The 19,881-nt window shown below is 46.9% G+C and overlaps 2 long non-coding RNA genes across 2 annotated transcripts; both read left to right on the top strand.

The window, feature by feature from the left end:
• Window positions 1–1,175: 1,175 nt before the first annotated feature.
• LOC135812502 (uncharacterized) lies at window positions 1,176–2,486 on the top strand. The gene is made up of 2 exons (XR_010552828.1): window positions 1,176–1,315; window positions 2,374–2,486. It is a non-coding gene; the product is annotated as an uncharacterized LOC135812502 (long non-coding RNA).
• Window positions 2,487–13,602: 11,116 nt separating this feature from the next.
• LOC135811548 (uncharacterized) lies at window positions 13,603–19,875 on the top strand. The gene is made up of 3 exons (XR_010552653.1): window positions 13,603–14,161; window positions 16,687–16,775; window positions 19,667–19,875. It is a non-coding gene; the product is annotated as an uncharacterized LOC135811548 (long non-coding RNA).
• The last annotated feature ends 6 nt before the right edge of the window (window positions 19,876–19,881 follow it).

Here is a 19,881-nt window from a genome sequence, read left to right as displayed (position 1 = left end):
CTTGCAAATGAACAGCTCGCATAGCTTTGATACTCCATGGGCAGTGATTCTGTGGACAAGAGATGCTTGGCATTGAACAGTGGCTTGGCCTTGCTTTCAACCCCACACTCATTCAAGGGAAGTTTGGAACTGTAGTACGTTTAAGAAGACGAATGTTTTGGTAGCTTTGTATTTTTTTAATTTTCGGGAGGATTGTATTTTCATATGGTACTTCCCGTAGGAGTCGTAACTCATGCATTAACATAGCGCAGGGCACTACACATCCCTAGCACTACACACACACGCGCATGCACACACACACACACACACACACACACACCCACATACACAAAACACACACAACACACACGCACGCACACACACACACACACACACACACACACACACACACACTATTCTGTGCACTGGAATGTGACACTACTTTGCTCATGAGTTACACACACACACACACACATACACACACATACACACACACACACACACACACAAAACACACACAACACACACACACGCACGCACACACACACACACACACACACTATTCTGTGCACTGGAATGTGACACTACTTTGCTCATGAGTTAGATTTCTCTGGCCAGAGCTGTACAAATACTTTCTATTGAACATTACTAATATTTCAGTCCTGAAATGAAAATCTTTTCCATTTGTTTTGCTATGCCTGTATCAGGCCTCATCACGGCAGAGACAATCAATTTAAGAAATGCATTAACTGTGACAGCAGGATGAAGAAGGTTAGATACTGTTGGAGCATGTTTATGGGTTTTCTGTGCACATGCCGTCACGTGTGTGTGTGCGTGCGTGCGTGTGTGTGCGTGCGTGTGTGTGTGTGTATGAGTGTGTTCGTGCTTGGAACAGTTTTTTTCTTGGCGTTCTACGCCTGCCTACACATTTTCCGTGTGCCTAGCACCTTAGATTTTGCCAGGTGGACAAGCATGCATGAATAGCTTTCCAACGTTACAATCATGTATCACCTGTACCTGGCCCATACAAGACAGTGTTTAGCAGAAACGCGTGCAAAATAGTGAATAGAGTGGCATGACATACGATCCCAGTATATATTTCTATAGGATCTGTTAGTATCTCATAAGATTGTACTTTGTCGTGTCCACTGTCTGGCAATGTGTAATATTTATACAGGTCAAGGGTACATCCAGGATGTCGTCGTGGCTATACCTGAATCAATCTATCCTGACATCATCATCATTGTCATGTCCAAGCAGTATCAAATCAGAGATGTGGCGGATGTTGCCTGCTACTCGACATTCAATGTGACGGTGGCTGGAAAGTGTTTTGAAGGTAAGAACTCCAGTCCAAAACTGACTGCATGTGTCATAGTGGTGGAAATGGAATACAGACTGACCAGCCGCTACAGGTACCGTACTTTACGCAGTACAAGCCTCGCTTTAAACACCAGTAGTTTACACACACAAAAAACAGTCGTAGCGCCTTATACAGTACGATGGTATGGCTTATACTACGATGGTATGGCTTATACTACGATGGTATGGCTTATACTACGATGGTATGGCTTATACTACGATGGTATGGCTTATACTACGATGGTATGGCTTATACTACGATGGTATGGCTTATACTACGATGGTATGGCTTATACTACGATGGTATGGCTTATACTACGATGGTATGGCTTATACTCCAGTGCGCTGTATACTCCAGCGGTACGGTAACGACATGCAGCTATCTGCAGCCTCGTGGGCACACACATGCATTGTGGTGGCAAATGAAATCTGACAGCTGGATGTTTTTCTCGTTCAAGTGCTGTGGAGCTAAAACAAAGTGTACGTGTCCCTGGCATGTACTCGAAGCGTGAAGATCATATTTTGGCATTCATTTACTGGTTTTGTGTACGGCTGTGCAGTACTACACTCAAACGTTTCTTATCCTATCGCATTGGTACCTGGCATTGACCATACGTATCTCAGATAATGCTGTATCATGATGTGTGATGAGTGTTTCACACAAAACTGTGAGTAACGACGGAAAAGGACTTTGTTGCGTCATTGCTGTGTGATCATTGTGTCGTATCTCAGATAAATAGGTATTGCAGTAGACCTTATGGTTCAAACAGGGGGTCAAGTGACACTCACTTTGTTTCGGATGATCATTGTAGATCTTGATATGCCAGAGGAGTACTTGGTATCACGTTCACGGCTTGTTGCCTAAATCTGTAACCGCATGCTCACCCATGTTTGTGGGCATGTATTTGTACGTGTGTGTGTGTGTGTGTGTGTGTGTGTGTGTGTGTGTGTGTGCGTGCGTGCGTACATGCGTGTTGGTGTGTGTGCGGGTTTCCGTGTGTGCATGCATGCATGTGTTCTATTTTGTATACCCAGATTATCATCAACCTGGGATCCATGCAAGGTGTCGCTATTGCTGGTCTTCTGACACCTTGCGGTGGCTGCTGGCTTTGGCCACCTTTCAAATAAAACAAACTTAAACTCCTCAGTGTGCTCTACTTGCTGCTGCTGCTGCTGCTGCTGCTGCTGCTGCTGCTGCCGCTCCTGCTGCTGTCAGTGGTTTTGTCAGAGTGAGAGGTGCCGCTGAGTGGTTTGCTCTTGGGTGGCTGACTGGATTTGTCACGGAGGTATACTCCTCACGGACATAATCTAGGTTGCATGGAAGTAGTGTGCCTGCTGTCCACTCTCTGTCGGAACTGTGCTGCAGTGTATGCATGAATAACCAGTGGAGGGAGCAGTCGGTTTACATGCTTCTTGTTCTTGTAGAAAGGCAACAGACTTGAGGTTCCACCAACTTTCCAGCATATGCCGGAATAAATTCGAACATTCTTGTACGGAATCTTGAATTCTGTGAATGCTGGATAGGCTTCTAATGCTGCAGTGTGTGTTATTTTCTTCTTAGTTTGATCTCACGGTCGCACGTGGGTTATTTTAATGGCTTAGCTTGACCTAAATCAGCAAAATTACGGCTCTGGCCAGAGAAATCCAACCTCACGAGTAATGTAGCGCGGCATGCAAGTTCGCAGAGGGGTGTGTGTGTGGTGCTGGGGTCGCGTAGCCCCCCCCCCCCCCATTATTGTTCGTGAGGTCGGGTTTCTCTGGGCAAGTCCATAATAATTATTATGATTTGGTAGCTTGAACCGCACGTACAAGGTGAGTGCATGGAAACAAGCTGAGCATTTTCGTCACTAAAATGCAGATCTACAATGCATACAATGTCATTGCATTGACATTTTCCTCGATAGCGCAAACAATAATTATTATCTACATAACATAGCCATGCAAGTAAAGTGGAACACAATTTTATTGCAACTCCAGTTTCACCATTGCACGACCATCACTGGCATCAGGCAAAAAAAAAGTCACCATGTGCTGTGTATGTGTTGTGCATGTCAAAACTAAAGGAAGCTCGGTCAATCGAGTTGCGTGTAGATCTGGATCTGACCCCAAGCCATCAAGGACAAGCATACCATTACCAGTACAGTACGGCAGTAGATCTACATGTCGCTACTAGTACTACATGTACCAAGACGGCAAGAGGTTACAATAGTAATGTAGATCTGCCAGGTATACCTGGTACATATACGTGACAGTGCTCGTCTCGGCTGTACAGACTCCGTGTAGATCTACCAGGTACCGGGTGTAAGCATCTACATGTAGCCTGGGACTAGCCTCTACTACTAGATTCTGTAGCTGGCTGGCTATGGCCCGCATGGGTGCTAGGCTAGCGATCGATCTACGACTGTAGACTTGCTGTACAGCGCTGTAGTAGATCTACTTGACCACTGTAGTGTAGATCTACTGTACTCTGTACCGTGGTGTAGGGCGCCGAAGAAGAAGAAGAAGAAGAAGGCTACAGTCAGAGTACAGTAGCACACCACAAAGCACAGCATACCTGTACTGGTATGTGGATACACGGTGACTCAACTGTGCATTGACTGTATGTACAAATAAGAACGGTCTACCGTCTCCGATTCCGTGGTTGACCCCCTCACCCCCCCCCCGTTCTTCGGCGATGGACGCTTGTGACAGTAGACTACAGACTAGACTAGCAGACTAGTAGTACAGTAAACCGGGACGCGATGCTCCGATGCGCGACGCCCATGGTAGACATGTCCCAACATTATGATTATTTTTCCAGTCACTCGGGTCACGTCTGCCACGTGCTCTCCCAGCCCGCGTTGACCAATAAACGGCGAGTACGTAATACTCTCCATGGATGTATCCAGTCTTCTCGAACATTCGTCTCCCACCATCTCCGTAGCTACGTAGGCGCTAGGCGTAGCTTCGTGCACATACAACTGCTTATCCAGCAGTCTACCGGGAGATGACCCCGTGACCCCATGACCCCATGCACATCCTGCACTGCAACGCTTTCTAGCTTCCCGGAATTGGTACACAGCTGCAGAATTTCTTTCGAGCAGCGGCCTACCTACTCATTTTCCTCGATGTTGTTGTCGCTGACGGTTGCGTTTCAGTTTTCTCTGAGTTTCCTCTTCCTAAGTGGTGGTTGGCGCTTTGTGCTCTTGTACCTGAAGCAAACTGAGCTGTGACTTGTATTTTCTTGGCGTATACGATGCTCCATCGTGAAAAGTTAGTTTCGGGTAGCCTCTAATATTGGCGCACTAGTACCTAAACCGCTCGCTAACGGAATGGTTGAGGCCTGAAACAGAATAGGGACTGGACGAAAAGCCATGCGTCTTTGAGAACACTGGCAAAATGGTGAGTGGTATTGGTACATGTATGTAAAGACAGATTTACGCTATGTAACAGCAGTCGCATGAGACGTTTCACGCAGCGGCTTCATTGTCGGTAAGTGTTTGGCGTCGTTAGCCATGGCTTTATCTAGAAATCTTTTTTTTCTTTCCGAATCAACTTCATTTTGTTTGATTTGGGCCATGGCAGGTATCTGTTCTCCGCCAACCACACGGCTGTTGTACATGCAGTGTTTCACTGCTGCTCCATTGCAGCTGTACCCAACCTTGATGCCTTCGCTGTTTTGTTCTCTTTTTTTCCTCGAAACCAAGGCGAGTGAAGAAGTCACTGCCATTCTCAGTTGATCTGCGCATGCGTGAGTTCCGTGGAAGCGCGTGTTCTGTTGCAAGAAGACTGATGTAAGTAAGGGTGCATGTAGATCTACTTCAGACACCATAAAAGTAGGCCTACATGCAGTACATTTATCGACCTGTTGACATTGGTCTGTTCCTCTGTGGTTTGCAGTGTCTGAACTGTCGCTAAATTCTTCACTCGCTAAATTCTTCACTCGCTATTTCGGCTTACACTTGTTGAGGCGTGTCCAGACCATTAGTCCACAAGTAATGAAAACTATGCACCTCGTCCTGATGAGCACTTGTCAGCGAAGAGCGACGCATGGCAGTGTGGGTTCAACTTGCGTTCTCTACCTGGTACTTTTTTAATTTGTGGCGTACTTCTGATAACGTGTGGCTAATTTGTTATGGTCGGAGAGCGAGGCACCCGTCTGTCGGCACTGGACTGCCTTGCCAGTTGTGGTGCTGTAGAATGTAGAACCCCTTCCGTTGTTGCGGGCGGTCGCCGGGACAAGGTAGAGTGCGCTTCCTGAAAAAGTCAAAACTGTTCCGGTCACTCATTTCTTCCACTTCCTCTTTTCCTCTCTGCAAGTCATCTTTGGAGCGTCGTGGACTCGGTCTGAATAGTGACGCGGACTTGCCAGGATGACGGGATTACACGCAACGGAGTGCGTCCGATCGCTACAGAGTGCGACACCGCTCGCAAAGCAAAAGGGTATGTTGGCTTGTGCTCTTGCTTATCTGGTGGATATTTCATGAGTGGATATTCATGTGACGTCAGACAGTGTTGTATATCCACGCCAGTGCACAGACATATGTTGTGTTCGCTAACACCAACGCTGTATGATAATTTTGTGTTGGAAATCGCTCATCTTGGGAGGGCTGCGTTGCTTTACCGTAAATGCCATGTAGATCGATATTGGTATACAATAGTCGTGTACATGTCGGTCTAGTTGAACATTCTGCTGCTTACCAGCATCACAAATCGCGTGGTAGCTGTTTGTTCGAAATGGCGCCTCCGCAATATGTTCTCAGTGAATACCATGCGAGCCTACTGCCCAAGTTGATGGATATTGGATGATTGGCACCGAGGTCTCATGCTGCCCATTATGATTTCATGATTTCTTCTTCTTCTTTTTTTATTCTTTTGTGAAATGATCAGTCTGCTAAACTGCTAACCAGTTAACTCTAAGTCACAGCGGGCAGTGATGACGGTTTCTGTGTGATATCTAAATCCAATATCCGAAATGTCCATTCGTAAAAAGATGAGCGCTGGCTCTGGCGAGCTTCCGTACTTGTCGATTTTTCGTGGTTTTATCGCACACAGTGCAGTGCCGCGAAATTTGTTGTGAGAAAAAGGGTCCAAAAAAGGTACCTCAATTGGGGTTCGAAGTGGAGTGAAACGGATTGGATTTTCATAGCCTTTCCCAATTCAGTGCTTACAAGACTAAACGTGACCGAAATCCTGTTCTTGTTGTGGCTTGCTTTTCGGAGAAATGGACTTCAGAAACATAATTGGAAGAGCACTCCATGGGGGATTGCAGAAAAATTGTGAAAAAACTCAAAATTTGATCCATTTATGGCGAAAAGCCAGAATATCACCTTTTACTGAATGGACTGTAAGCGCATTTGACATTTTCTTGCAATTTCCATACTGAATTCGACTGGCGACAACACCCATCACGATTTGCATTTTTTAAATCCATGTCAAACCATGGCACAAAGTGTGCCATGCTCTTATCTATCGCTGGATGTGTTAATCCTCCGACAGACGGTTGTGAGATTTGACAATTTTATGTTTCCTGTTGGTGGTGTATGAGCCCTTTGCAGGCATAAAGTTGATAATTGCACTTTTACACATCCCCAACCCTGAGGCCTTCTTTGGGGAAATGGTGCTGCGAACTATTTAATGTTCAATGTTCCTGATTGCTGCTTACTGTGTGCTCTATGATGGTGGGTTCTCCATGTGTGTACGCGTGACCAGTAGACGGTTGACCAGTTCTCCTCCTGCCACTGCCAGCTATTGAACACTCTGATCTGAGGTCAACCCTCCCCCCCCCCCCCCCCCCCCCCCGGGCCCTCTCGCTATCATCTGACATGGCATTAACTTTATCTCTGCCTGCTTTCCCGCACTAGATAAAGTGGTAAGCAGCAGCATTCGGCTCTGTACAAATCTTTTTATCAACCATCACACCATAACTGCGCTCTCCAGTCGACCTCGACACAACGTTGAGAGTTTTATACTCGAAACAGCTGTATGAAGGAATTCAGTACCAACGGATGTGTCGCTTTGCTGGTGGTGTGCTATGGCAACGTAGGGTCGAGGTTGGCTGGAGAGCACAGTTAGGGTGTGGTGGTCGATGAAAAATCTGCTTTCCCACATCGTGATGTAATGGAGGTTATTTGTTCTGTTTGTATATGTCTGTGTCTGTGTGAATGCTGAGCAACATGCGGATGGATTGCCATGAGCATTCAACTCGACTTCTCAATAACCGCCTACCGCCTCCGGGATAGCATTCCATTCCGCTGCTATGGCCTCGTAGAATTTGTTAGGCCTCTGGATTCTGATCTTCCACTGGCAGTCCGGATTGAGAATCTACTCAGCAGCCGCCACTTTGAGGAATGGGAAATCTTCATCTTGAAACTCTACAGGTAATATTCTCCGCATCACTGGTAAGCAATTTGTCGACTGTTGGCCCTAGATCTGGGATCATGACCTCTTCAGACATGTTGTTGCTTCCTTCTATCACGGCATTATACATGTACATTTGTGCATTTGCAATTTCCTTACAGGTCTTGCCTGAAATCCAGGTGAAGACCCCATTCTTGATCATCTTCTCCATGGATCTGTGGATTATTGTTTCTGGTAGGTTTCGGTCAACAATGTGACCACCTCTCTCCTTTCTTTGCTGTTTTACTTTGTTTCTCTGCAGACAGGCTGTCGTCAATGAGCTCACATGGGACGGACTACCGTCAGACCGGCAACTGGCACTTGACGGCTGATGCTGACCAGTGGGATTGCTGCGGACGCACAGGGGAGTAGAAGCTGTGTGCATTGTCATCCATCTCCACTGTTGTGCATTGCACATTCCTCCAGCAAACTTGACCACCGGATCACTATGATGATTGCTACAGAACAGTTATGGCTGCTAGCCCCTCGTTGGGATTGCTATGGAAGAGCACCAGGCATTGCTCACGACCAAAAGGTACTGTTAAACGGTGTTGCTAGTTATCTTCAATCCTCTTCTGCTGCTGAATCATTCAAATTCAGGAAGGGATTCATTCCCCGCTTCAACTGTGGACTTGACACTGGTTAGCTTACAGGGCGGGTCAAGCACCACCTTTTCGCTTCCGTGGGACGCCACCATCCCATGATCAGGCGTCAGATGCGGCTCCTAAATGGTGGGGGAGGAGAGACCAGATCCATCAACCGGAGACCAAAGGCCGAAATCCCATTTAGCCACATGTTTTCCTCGTGCCAGGCCACAAGTTCCCAATTCACTGTGGATCGCAGCACAGTCGGAAAAAAATCCTTCCGCTTCCAAACAAGACTTGAAGCTAGTACCTCTCGTTTCTAAAGCATGGTCTAAGACCAACCCACTGTGCCTGCTTGCCTAATGCAACTTAGGCGGGCAATAATTGATAGAAGATGGGGTTTTGCAAAAGAAGGATCATGTTCTTTTGCTTAGTCTTAAAGAAAACATTGCAAACTCAACACAGGTTTGGCTGATTTCTAGCCGAAAGGTGTTGCCATAACTAGTGGAACCAAAAGAATTACTAAAAAAAATAGCCGATTTAGGAGAGGCCAATGTAGGGTTCTGCGGCCGATATCCATTTAACTGTTGGGTAGGCATTGCGAAATTGGGTTTTGAAATGGAAATGGTCTGAAAAAGCTAAAATTGCACGAAATGCTTGTTTATAGCAGACTCAGCGGGGACTTTCAAGTTAGTTTTAACTTCGAGTTTCATGCCGCGAGGCAATCATCACACAACTAATACTAGGATTCTACCCAGCAGTGCCCTTGTAAACACATAGGGCCAAACATTGACTGAAACCCACCCTGTATCAATTGGCTCTCAAGTCCACAGACTGAAGCGCATACTTAAGCCAGGTTCCCACTAGGCCGATCTTTCGGCCGATGCTCCGACACAGGCTCCGACATTAAATCAGCCGACTCTGTAGAACGAGTCGATCTACGTGTTGACATACAATACCAAGCAATTTCGCTTGCTGGCCTGTCTGTGCACATACGTACACTTGCTACACAGCCATGCTAGACCGTAGTAGCTTGACTCTAGAGGGAAAATGAGTTTTTTTAATACATGCGTTACAGGACCAAAAGCCTGAAACGGCATGGTGTCTAGAAGCGATCCAGTGCAGACAGTTCACGATATGCACCGCCGCTCTCTGCTGCCATAGCGAAAAGCCGCCAGTGATTAGTTGGTGGCCTGCTCCACCATGTGCAATCGCTAGATATCGGCCGACTTATCGACCAGTCAGTACCTCTTTGCCAAAAATCGCTACAGATTTGCCAGAATCTTGAACAACAACTCCGCTCATACCAGGTGATTTTGGTGTCGATCTTGACAATTTTTTGTACGATTCAATGTCGGCTGAAAAATCGGCCTGGCAACAGGAAAGATGGTGCTTGCCCCCTAATGAAACCCTTTGAGTGCAGAATGAGGCAGGTGTGCGTGTGTGTATGTGGGGCGGGGGGGGGGGGATAGCATAGGATACAGTGTGTCTACTTGGCTTAAGTCCATAGTGCAAGAGTGCCATGCTCCTCTCCACTGGTGTTCTGCAATGGATGAATACATTCAGGGGATCAAACATTGATTTGTTTATTTTGTTTGCTGTGCTTTGCAACCACTGAGCAATGTGCAGTCAGATGTCGGGCTGAAGCACATCCTCCGGAAAGCGCCAGCAACTGGACAACATTATTGACCTGCATTGCTAGTCAGTCTGCTCGCCTGCCACCAGGACAAAGCGGCTCAGACTACGAGTTCAGATCTGTTAGTACATTGGCCAACTACGCTGGAGCAAGGCTTCTTCAGCAATAACTTGCTTGCTGCTGTCCACTTTCTTCCTTGCAGGTAAGCACGCAGGCATTGTTTGTACTGTATAACTAAGGGCGCGTTTGGTTGGTACGACCTAGAACAGGATTCACCAGAACAGCGCGTTTGGTTGGGACTGCACCTGTTCTGGGTCGGCCAGAACATGTTCTGCTTGCTCCGGCCTCGAGGCCGGAGCAGACTGAGCAGTTTCACTTTTTCACAGTGAAACCTGGTGGGAACATCGATTTTGGTCCCAAATGATCACGTGCTTTTAGGTTGGACTCGTCGTACCGTACACAGGGACCATGGTGACCCATACACATTTTGAAGAATGCACCAAGTTTGGCATATTTTTCACAAAAATGTGCTCTGTTTCTGGAGTACCGTTTGGTTGGCATGGGGCTGCTCCATGTGCACCAGCTGTTCGATCCTGTTCTAGATTGTACCAACCAAACGCACCCTAAGCTGCCTCGTGAAAAAAAAACAGTGGTTTTTGGTTATGTTGAGATCGTGGGCAATGTGAATTCTAGAGGTCTTTTGCAACCGGCGGAACAGCTGACCAAGTTTTGAGAGTGTGCAAGATCGGGCAAGGTGTATCGAACGGGACCGGCGGAAGCAGTTTTGGATTGCTCCGGCCCTACCATAGCTCTTCACACATTGTGCATGATACGGCGAGTGCACATGGCCACCTCACGTGTTGGTGGCGCAAAGGTTGGTCCGACCAGGGCCTGGCCAACTGGACCAGTTTCTCCAGGCCTGTTGAATAGTTTCCCTAGAAGGACTCTGCTCTGTGTCACCGTTTCTCGTGTGTGTCTAGTCGAGTTTGCCACGGACAACCTGTGGAGGCTGTGAAACAGGATCTGCTGCGGTGTCACGATAAGTATCCATTTAGGCTCCTTCAAGCTTTACAGCTGTAGGCCAATGTACTTTGAAGTATACTTTACAGTCAATTCAGTATAAAAATCACCTTTGCAGTTAGGAAATCCCAACATAGGCCGTGTTTAGGCTGGAAAGCCCAAGTCAAACGCTTTCAAAATCAAGGTTTTGGACTTTCAACTGCCAGCAAAAAAAACAGACTCCCTAGACTGGCTTTGGCCAACCTCAAATGTGAGCAAGAAGAGATTGCATGACCCATATAGTGACGGATGTGCAGTTGTTTGCATTGTTTTTGCCACTCTACAAACAAGGCAGTGAAGGGGCCAGATTTGCCCTAGCCTAGGAGACTTTGAATGAGCAATCACAATAATTATTATGATGGGGCCTCGTTTAGGATTCAGTCTTCTGAGAATGCTTGCATAACTGCCCCTGATGTTATGTATGGTGGTGTGTCTCCCTCTTGTGTGTTTTTGTTCCAGGACTGTCATTTGCCACCCGTGCTTGACTTTATGATTTCTTATTCTTTATAGACTTGGGAGGGGCACTTCATAGCAGCAAGATTTCCTTGTTGCTATGTAGCTGCCAAAAAAAAGACAGGTGTTCCGTTCCAATTCCCCCGGTGCTCAGGGAAGGGTCTTGGAGGGATGGATGGGGGGGGGGGGGGAGGAGCTTGCTGGCGACTCCATGACTGGCTGCGATCAAATTTTGCCTCAAAATGGAGTTGAAAGGAGAAGTATTCTGAAATTCTCTGATGTAGAAGTTGAATTTGCCTGCGAATCAAATCGGAAACATTTAATTCCTGGTCTGCTTTATGGGGGATTGCCAGTCAAAATGTTACGGCAAAGAACCGCAACATGAAAGGCAATCCCTGCTATTGATCAGTGGATTTTCATGCATTTGAGGTATTTCCTATATTATGTATGCCATCACGACCGTTGCCCTATATGATCTCTTGTGTCACAACCCATGCCCAATATGGACCGTAGTCTGCAATATTGTAATTCCCACCCTAATAGCATTGCATTACCTATCTCGCACGATGTCAAATTACGTTTGGTAGAAGTTCTCATGAATTCATCTGTTGGTGGTAGAAGATTGACCTTTCCCATTGCATGTAGCATTATTGTATAGCAATATCAATCTTACTATTTCCACACCTGCATGTCTGTTCCCACACACACCTCAGGGACCAGTACACTATTGCACACTCAGTGAGTACTACACAATGTGGCCGGCGGGGAGCGAGGTGGAGCGGCACACACTCTGCTGATAATTAGTGCAACGGTCAAGCAGTGGCGGCAACTGGCGGCTGGAGCGAACCAGACAATCAACCACAACAAACACTGAACACTAGTTTACATCCATGTCACACTATAACAATTCTTCACATTTGTTTCGTATCCCTTACTCACACTCTACTGTATTCACATCATCATTATTATGATCATATTCACATTTTTAGCTAGGGTAGTTAGGCATAGATCAGGGCAAGGTAAGAGCCCTGTAGGTCATCTCTCCTACATCCAACCAGCGCTACATCCAACCAGCGCTACATCCAACCAGCGCTACATCCAACCAGCGCTACAGCGTCAAGTCATCAGACCTACCATTGGTAAATATGTTGTTTTGTAGTGCATGCTTGGTGTATTGTACAACACCATGTTGTTTTGTACCCGTGTCTGTTACTCGTACTATCCCCATACAACAGTGGCTGTCACAGGCTGCTGTTGTGTGGGTGTATGTAACCAATCAATTGTGTCATGCTCATTCATTCCCACTCAGGTAGGCTCAAGCGCTGTACGGACAGCACAACAGCCTCGCTAACCCGCTTCACCATCGTAATGTATATTTGGGTAGTGCGTATGTAGACATTGGTAGGGTATGCATTCTGCTGTTTGGCTTGGTAGTTCCCCATGTGACAATGGTCATCATTGGCTGCTGTCACATGGGTGTATGCTTCTAATCCATTGTGTGAAGCTGTGTAACTTTATTTTCCCACTCAGCTGGATATGCAAGACCAAGGGACCCGGATTCGCCACAGCACGGCTAAGTATAAGCCAATAAAATGGTACGTTGCACAATTTCGTTTCTGCATGTTGCAATCTCCTTATTTCTACTGTGCTTGCCGAGAATTGCTTGAGTGTTTGCAAACTATTATAACCATTATACTGCACCTATTGCTAATCAATAACTGTTTGCTTCATACCTGCCCAGCGAGATCATCTCATTCGCCATTATTTCAATCACTACACCGGTGACCACTACCTCGTTAGCACCGATGACGGCCAATCTGCTAGTACCAGTCTGGGGACATCTCGCTACTACCGATGTCGGCCAGCATTGCTTCTACCGATGACGGCCACCTCTCTACTATCGATGCCGACCAACTCGCTACTAGCGATACCGACCACCTCGCTACTACCGATGCCGGTCACCTCGCTACTACCGATGCCGGCCACCTCGCTACTACCGATGCCGGTCAACTCGCTACTACCGATTCCAGCCACCTCGCTACTACCGATGCCGGCCAACTCGCTACTACCGATGCCGGCCACCTCGCTACTACCGATGCTGGCCACCTCGCTACTACCGATGCTGGCCACCTCGCTACTACCGATGCCGGCCACCTCGCTACTACCGATGCCGGTCACCTCTCTACTACCGATGCTGGTCACCTCGCTACTACCAATACCGGTCACCTCGCTACTACCGATGCTGGTCACCCCGCTACTACCGATGCTGGCCACCTCGGCGTGGATATCTCACTGCTATTGATGCTGGATACTTTGCTGCTACTGATCCTTCGCTACAACTGGCATCAGCCAACTCTGTACCACCAGCCCGGTAACTCACCACCAGCCTGGTAACTCACCACCAGCCCGGTAACTCACCACCAGCATTGACTTCCTCAACACTACGGCTGTGATCAGAGATACCAAATTATTTGCATCGCTTGTTCCTCAAATGTCAGTCATATCACGCTAGTGCCGGGGTTGTCTATGCCAGCAATCACAAGACTGGTCGCGTCCTGTGTGTCACAATGCTGATGCTGGCATCGTCATTCTCTGCCCTGCGGATGTCAGTAACATGATCACCATGCGTGCACAGCTATGGCTCACCAGCTGCATGATCACCATTTGGGTTGGATGAAGACCGGCATTTGCCTTCACCACAGCTCTCAAAAAGGTAAAGTAATTCCTGAGCCTATACAATCATCATTTAGGCATATCTTTCTACATTTTAGTTAGGACAGCCATTGCCGTACCAAGTTCTAGCGTACCAGCAATTTCCGCATTTCATACATATACGTCCCATATCCTAGCTAATCTTTCACCCCCCCCCCCCCCCCCCCCCCCCATTGGACCATGGTAAACACTTCAAGTAGGGCTGGTATTTGAAGAGGGCAATTTTATACTGACTGGGTGTAGGAATTAAATTACGGATTGACCCCAGCAGGGAGTCGTGCACAGGGAATTTGCACCTGCAGCATGCATACGTCTCAATAGTGTGAAGCCTCCACTATGTGCTAAAAGGGAAGGAAAGGGAATTTTGATGTTGTGAGAGTGACCCCGCTCTGTCTTTCAAGACCTTTTCTCCAGCAGCACCTCCTCCCCCCCCCCCTTCTATTTGGGAACTAGTTGCAGATTGCTTGTCAGTGGAAATTTGAAATACCCCTACCTGGGATTTGTGGTGATGGCATACAAGTACATGTACTTCACAGGCAGATTCGCCCTTCGCGGCATGTAGATGTCTAGATTGTATAGCTAAATTTCACTTCAATTCGCAGATGTATCAACCCGCATGACTGTACAGGCTATCAGCACGGCTTGGAGCGTCAATGAAGGCCAGACACGTCATGGAGTCGCCAGCAGCTTCCCCTCCTTTTATCATTTCAAAATTGTCAATGAATCAGCAATGAGCATGGATCATGAGTTGAGCCCGTCACTTTTCATCAGTTTACTTGCACACAATTTGGTTTTTCAAACTGGCCACCTACTCATGTCCTGGTCTCATTGCTGACCCAAAAATGGAACGGAACACCTGTCAATGGGGAGGGAAACGCTAAACTCATTTGAAGTCTTTGAAATATAGATCTAGATTATAATTCGGGTATAATCGCATACATATAAGGGAAATCCAAAAATCATACAAAAATCGGGGGAAAGGAACAGACCTATGCCCAAATTTGTCAGGTTTGGCCGCCATTTTGATTCCGGCATGCTGCTTGTATGAGCTGCATTCAAATGTACATATGGGCCCCATTCAAATGTATGGGCTGCATTCAAATGTATGGGCTGCATTCAAATGTATGGGCTGCATTCAAATGTATGGGCTGCATTCAAATGTATGGGCTGCATTCAAATGTATGAGTTGCATTCAAATGTATGGGCTCCATTCAAATGTATGAGCTCCATTCAAATGTATGGTCCCCATCCAAATGTATGGGCTGCATTCAAATGTATGGGCTCCATTCAAATGTATGGGCTGCATTCAAATGTATGGGTTGCATTCAAATGTATGGGCTCCATTCAAATTTATGAGCTCCATTCAAATGTATGGTCCCCATCCAAATGTATGGGCTCCATTCAAATGTATGGGCTGCATTCAAATGTATGGGTTGCATTCAAATGTATGGGCTCCATTTAAATGTATGGGCCCCATTCAAATGCATGGGTTGCATTCAAATGTATGGGTTGCATTCAAATGTACTTGTATGAGCTCCATTCTAATGTATGGGTTCCATTCAAATGTATGGTCCCCATCCAAATGTATGGGCTCCATTCAAATGTATGAGCTGCATTCAAATGTATGGGCACCATTCAAATGTATGGGCTCCATTCAAATGTATGGTCACCATCCAAATGTATGGGCTCCATTCAAATGTATGGGCTGCATTCAAATCAATGTATGAGCTGCATTCCAATGTATGGGCTCCATTCAAATGTATGGGCCCCATTCAAATAGTGTAAGGGCTCCATTCAAATAGTATATGGGCTCCATTCAAATGTATGGGCTCCATTCAAATGTATGGGCTCCATTCAAATGTATGAGCTGCATTCAAATGTATGCGCTGCATTCAAATGTATGGGTTGCATTCTGAGCTCCATTCAAATAATTGGCTGCCTTCAAATGTACATGTATGAGCTCCATTCAAATGTATGGGCTGCCCTCAATAGGCCCAGACAGATTCTGCTCCGCTCGCCTCGATATTTTGCTGCAAAATCTTCGATATTTTGCCGAGCCCGGCACAAGAATCTCGATATTTTGCTCAATTTTGCTCCGGAAAAACGTGTATTTTATCCAATTCACGTACAATCCCGTACAACGTTTCATAAAAATTGCAGGGTCGGTTTCTCAACATGGGTTTCCACGCACGTGGCCCTGAGTTCTTCCAAAAACATGTCGATCCACAGTGAATCCCAGTGATATTCCGGTGACATGATCTCGTCCTGGGCAGTGTATCCTGCTGAACGGGTAAGAAACAAGGAAATCCAAGTATCAGGCATCGATTTTACCCAACATCTCGATATTTTGCTCCGATTTGGCCGGCAATTTCCGCTCTTTCAATTCTTCGATATTTTGCGGAAAGAATTGCCGGCAGGATCTGTCTGGGCCTAGCCCTCAAATGTATGTCATATGGGCTCCATTTAATTGTACAATAGTGGCTGCATTCAAATGTATGTTGTTTTTTTGTTTTGTTTTTACAAAAGCCACAGCTCAAGAAGAACGAGAGCCTGTGGTGACGAGGCCTTGGAGCTCAGCTGACCATGAGTAGGGAGTTCAATCGAAAACCAAATTTGTGAGTTTCGCATAAAACGCTAGTTTTTCTAAACAGAGAAGGTGTGAAAAACAGCCTGTGAAAGTTTGAACCCAAAATTCCAAGGCAATCTCAGTCGAGTTATATTTGTAGTGGCAGCCGAGTGGAGGCACGGTGCAATCGACACGAGTTAGCTTTTAATTCAACTTTCTCTCAGGTACACACCTGGAATATAATTATATAAGAAAGAGAAGCGGCAATAAAAGAACTTTCTCCGGTACAAACCTGGAGGTTGAACAGCTCTTCTGTTCGGCTTTGTTGTTATAAAATCTCATGAAAACAGAAATGGCAAGCAGCTTGTATGCAACAGACCCCGTATGCTAACATACGGGGATACACTAAATATAAAATAAATTCGACGGGGTTCGCGTACCGGGCAGGTCAAGAACAAAGAGTCGTACAACTCCCTGGTCAAGAACCACCTTTCCGCTTCCGTGGGACGCCACCACCCCATGATCAGGCGTCAGATGCGGCTCCTTAACGGTGGGGGAGGATAGATCAGATCCACCAACCAGAGGCCAAAGGCCTCGATCCCGTTTGCCACATCCATGTATTACTCATGCCAGGCCACGAGTTCCCGATTAACTGTGGGTCGCAGCACGGTTGGAAAAAATCATTCCGCTTCCAAGCAGGACTTGAACCTGGTACCTCTCGTTTCTCAATCATGGTCTTAGACCAACCCACTGTGCCTGCCTGCCTGATACACTAAATATACGTCAAGTTCCGTACAGGGATACTACATAGTCGATTGAAGATCGGAAAATGGGGGCGAAGACTGTCACAGAAGTAAACGCAAGTGCGTATGTGCGCTGTGTGGTTTCCATCCAGCACTGCACTATCTGGTGCATACATGGCGATACATGATGTGTGCATGCCATGCAGTGTGCACCCATGCCATGCACGCTTACTTGCACAAGTCGCACGTTTTCACCGTCACCGCTTCTACAGTGTGCGCGCAGTTCACTCGATTTCTTTCGTCAACCACCAGGAAATCGCCATGGGCTGGTTTCTGTGATCATTTTCCTTCCACCGCGATACAGCGTGAGCCTAAATGTTTTAGAATTCTCTTGTTTTAGACTAATTTGAGGCAGCTGAACACGAAAATCGGGTGTTCCTCACAGGGTCGAGTACGCATCTGGTCGAAATTAGTACTTCGAAGTGCGTCCACGCGAAGCGCGGAGGCATTATTTTTGGAAGCATGGCATGTGTGGCACCATTGGAAAGGTAATGACCTCAGCTACCTAAAGTAGCATTGACAAGGCCGAAAAGGCCGCGGGAGAAGATACTTGGGCCTCGAACTGCATCCTGAACTGCAGCCACGAGGCACCCATTCACTTTCTACAGGGGAGCTGTGACTGCATTTTTCGCTTCTCAGCGACCGGAACTGAAATCCCTACCATGAGGTCTCGGTCTCGCAGCAACCAGGACGCACCAAAAAGGTGGAATGAACAAACCAGAGAAAATAATGACCTTTGAAGAGAATGACGGAAAAGCCAGTAGAGTAACAGTTAGCGCGTCCAAGAACGCTGTTTCCAAGGGGTTAGTCTGGGACGTTCTTATTTTTTTAGCAATCTGGCTGCATTATAATAGAGAGGTTCCGCATACGTTAGTAAAAAAACGTAGTCAGTCTACGGAAAGTCGTACGTAAACTGCATGCGGATCTGTGTTCCGCCATACAGAGTTTTCAAATCATGTAGCTGACCTTGGCAACTCCGAAGGCGGCAGTGTACAACCGGATCGACCTGGGGAGAGAGTCATAAATTTGTACCCCATTCCACTTACAGAGCACCTACATTATCAGAGCCCTATCTATGTACTCTAAGTAGACAACTTTCCGTAAGTGGAGTGCAAACTCGTGAATTCACGGGTTTTCCCGCCCACCAATGCAAAGTTGCTCAACGTTACGTAGTGCGGAACCGCTCTATTAATATCCAGTACGAATTGTTTATGTATCCCAAAAGCTGCCAGAAAACCAACACCGCTGTTCTTAAAGGGGAAGTATACCCTAAAATCAAATTTTCACCAGTTGTAGTCTTCTGGGTGCTGAGTCAAATGGTCTTGGTCCGAGGAAGCTGCGACGCTCCCTTCCTACTTGAATCCCAATCGAACTCGCACACTTCCACCGAAACTGGGTGACTGCGCCCTACTAGATGGGGATTTGTATGCAAAATGTCACTAAAAGCGCCATTTCGTTCTTATAAAAGCACGGATGACCGCGATTGGCCCATATGTTGTAGTCTTTTGGACGCTGAGTCGACTGGTTTTGGTCCGAAAAGGCTGCGATGCAGCGTTCCTCCTTTATTCCCAATCGAACATGGTTGAACAAGCGGTCACGTGCTCCTGGGTGCCCAAATCACCTGGTCACCGCGCCAGCAGGCGACAACTTTCACACCAAGGTTCAACTCGAGTTCAACTCGAGTGACAGGACTGCACCCAAAAAAGGTCAAACAGGCTAGTAAGTTGTACCCTGCAGGCACGGTGACCAGGTGACTGGTGTACGCAGGAGCACGTGACCGCTTGTTCAACCATGTTCGATTGGGAAAAAAGGAGGAACGCTGCATCGCAGCCTTTTCGGACCACAACCAGTCGACTCGGCGTCCAAAAGACTACAACATATGGGCCAATGGCGGTCATCCGTGCTTTTATAAGAACGAAATGGCGCTTTTAGTGACACATTGCATACAAATCCCCATCTAGTAGGGCGCAGTCACCCAGTTTCGGTGGAAGTGCGCGAGTTCGATTGGGAATAAAGGAGGAAGGGAGCGTCTCAGCTTCCTCGGACCAAGACCATTCGACTCAGCACCCCGAAGACTACAACTGGTGAAAATTTTAGGGTATACTTCCCCTTTAACTTTTGGCTGTGGCGTTCTTAGGATTTCAGGCTGGACGTTCTTGGGCTCCATGTTCTTCAGCGCGGGACTCTACTGTACTGAAATATTATTGTTTCCATTCCAATAATATGGTTGCTATCAAGTGTATGGTTGCCAATTGAAAGATAGGGAATTCGTTCTGACCAGTGTCATTTCAATGCCCATTCCCACCACTCTTTCTCCAGAACACTTGGACAACAATAGTCACCGGTCTGCTT

Source organism: Sycon ciliatum, chromosome 3 (assembly GCF_964019385.1).
Source record: "Sycon ciliatum chromosome 3, ocSycCili1.1, whole genome shotgun sequence".
Taxonomy (NCBI): Eukaryota; Metazoa; Porifera; class Calcarea; order Leucosolenida; family Sycettidae; genus Sycon; species Sycon ciliatum.
Note: the sequence above shows the minus strand (reverse complement) of the source record. Positions and strands in the feature narration are given on the sequence as shown.